The sequence below is a fragment of the Camelina sativa genome, chromosome 3 (genome assembly GCF_030686135.1).
Source record: "Camelina sativa cultivar CO46 ecotype springtype chromosome 3, ASM3068613v1".
NCBI lineage: Eukaryota > Viridiplantae > Streptophyta > Magnoliopsida > Brassicales > Brassicaceae > Camelina > Camelina sativa.
Window position 1 is genome coordinate 30091539 of NC_141882.1, and position 3239 is coordinate 30094777.

Genomic DNA, 3239 nt, shown 5'->3' on the forward strand with positions numbered 1-3239 from the left:
GGGTGAAAAAGATACAAGTCTTCTGTGACTCGCAGCTGGTAACTCACCAGTTTAGCGGCGATTATGAGGCGAAGAACGACCGCATGGATGCCTACCTCAGAGTTGTCCAAGATATGTCCAACAATTTTGAGACATTCGAGCTGAACAAAATTCCCCGAAGTGACAACGCACCGGCCGACGCTCTGGCCGTCCTCGCATCCACCTCCGATCCCGACTTACGCCGAGTAATCCCTATCGAGAGCATCGATCGACCAAGCATCAATCTCCTCGCACACGCCGAGCCCAATATCCAAGATAAGAAAAAGAAAAAACAGATTATCGAACACGAGACTTTCAGCGATCAAGTCTCGAAAAAGCAAAGAACAGAGGACAGCGACCCCATACTCACGCTATTCGTCATTGAACCACCGGCAAATGTGCCACCTGTGGAGTGCTCGGCCGAGCAAGGATCCGCGACCAGCAAAGAAGGACGCGTCTCAGGAACAATCTTTACCATCTCACGAACGAGTTTCATCATCACCATCTCAAGAACAAGCGTCATCATCGCACGCCCAACCCAATCCCGAACTTCACGAGCGTCCACACGATTGGCAAGAAGAAATCTGTTGTTTTATCGCAGACGGTATTGTCCCTTCAGACAAGTGGGAGGCCCGGCGACTTCGAACTCGCTGCGCGCATTACACACTTCTCGATGGCAATGTCTTCCGTTGGACAGCATCTGGTACACTTTTGACTTGCGTCGGTCCTGAAGAAATCAACGTTGTAATGAGAGAGGTTCATGAAGGTTTCGGCGGTAATCACTCTGGAGGTCGCGCGCTCGCACAACGCATATGCAATAACGGTCATTATTGGCCAACCATGAACGACGACTGCGATAAGTTCGTCGCTAGATGCGAGAAGTGCCAGCGCCACGCTCCGATCATCCACGCGCCAACCGAACTGTTGAGAACGACCTCTCCTCCATATCCCTTTATGCGATGGGCAATGGATATCGTTGGACCTCTCCCTGCGTCCCGTCAAAAGAAATACATTCTCATTATGACGGATTATTTCACCAAATGGGTTGAAGCCGAAGCCTACGCAAAAATCGGAACAAACGAAGTCCAAAAATTTGTGTGGAAAAACATCATTTGAAGGCACGGAATTCCATATGAGATCGTCACCGACAACGGCACGCAAATCACTTCGCTCCAATTCGAAGGTTTTTGCGCGAAGTGGAGAATCCGTTTAAGCAAGTCGACCCCCCGCTATCCACAGGGCAACGGACAAGCCGAGGCGACCAATAAGACCATCATTGACGGGCTAAAGAAACGACTCGAAGATAAGAAAGGTCTCTGGGCCGACGAGCTCGATCTATGGTCACACCAAACTTCCCCGCGCCGATCAACAGGAAGGACACCGTTCTCCCTTGCGCATGGAATGGAAGCCCTTGCACCAGAGGAAATCGGCGTACCTACCTTACGACGCTCAATGCTCGTTCACGATCCTACTCTCAATGCTAAGATGATGCTCGATACCCTCGACACCCTCGAAGAAGAATGCGACAAGGCACTCCTTCGAATTGAGAACTATCAACAGCAAGCCGCTAAATATTACAACAAGAAGGTGAAGCCACGCCACTTCGATGAAGGCGACCTCGTCCTCCGAAAAGTCTTCGAGAACACTCCCGAGGTCAACGCAGGAAAAATGGGCGCTCATTGGGAAGGCCCTTACCTGATTTCCAAGGTCGTCACTCCCGGCGTCTACCAGCTGCTCGCCATGGACGGCACACTAATTCCTCGCTCATGGAATTCCGGCAACCTTAAACGTTATTACCATTAGAATTTGCCTACCAAAAAAAAAAAAAAAAAAAAAAAAACGCTCGTACTACCGAGCTCTCCCTTTGTAATATGAACTATAAATGGCTTGATCCCTTTTCTAAGGGTACGTAGGCAGCCCGTCACATAGCACAGCTATACCAAAAAATTAAAAACAAAAGTTTCAACCTATCAAAACACACGAGCTCTCTCGAACGAGTCCGTCTCTGCGAGATGTCCAGCTCTTACATCGACCCTCTGGCCAAGGGAACGATTTAAAATGCGTTCCTCATGGATGCAGCGGTGAAATAATCTGCATAAATAAGCCGACCCAGATCGCATTCAGCTAGCAGGCGGTTAAGTTTGTATAAGCCAAGTTCTTACTTGCACTCTCTTGCCGACCTCGTGGCACACACAGGGTAAGCCGGACACCAGAGCCGCACCTAAAAGGTACGACGAGCTCATCTCAACTACCACCCTAAACATTTGGTATTCGAAACACGTAATAGGATAAGCCAGGAGACGTCTTGTACCGTAAAGTACAACTCGATACCAAAGATAGGAAAAACACAAAAACATTCTTATTCCATAAACATTCTTATTCCAGAAGAACACAAAGACAAGGCAACGAAAGCCAAATACGAAAGGCCACATTCGGCACACCAAAAACTAACAAAACAAACAAGTCTCAAAGTGCAAACTTAGTCTTCAAATCCCAGATCGGCATCGGAGGGTTTATCAAATTCAAGCTCGCCGATCTTCACATGCCAGACCAGGCACTCCCTCCGCAGACTTTCCAGCGTGTCAATTGGAACATTCGCACCCCTAGCAACCATCTCCTCGAGAGACGAGCAAATCCCCTCAGCACGGTTGTTTTCAACGAAGAAATGGTCCGTGCACTCTAGCTGGATGATGTAACGACACAACACGTCGACCCGAGTACGGCATGCATCAAGCTCGGGCCGACCTTCAAAGGGCCTGCTCCCAATAGGATCGAGATCGTCCGGTTCAAGGACGGGAATCTCCACCTCAGCCATTGACGCCTCACGGCGAGAGCGCTCCTCTAACAAACGATCCCACCTCCATTTCGGGACCAAAAATCCCTCGTCGATCATAGTTTCAAGATATCCGGTAATTCCGTCAACACGATGAAACCAGAAATGACGCTCAAACTTCCGACGCGTAGCGAGAATGTAGGCTCTCAACCTCTGGATCCGAGCGCGATAAAACTCCATCTCGGAACGAACTACGTCGTCGAACCTCACAGAGAGCCGCTCTCGCGCCCTCCTCAGCCATGCCGACCTCGTTGTCACAGGCATATTACCGATCTCAATTACCCTAAATCAAAAGGAGAGATTTATCTTTAAAACAAGAAAGGAGGATGATGAGAAATGAGCAACTTGAAGGCCAATTTGTAGAACAAATAGTGCAATTTTCTAGGCG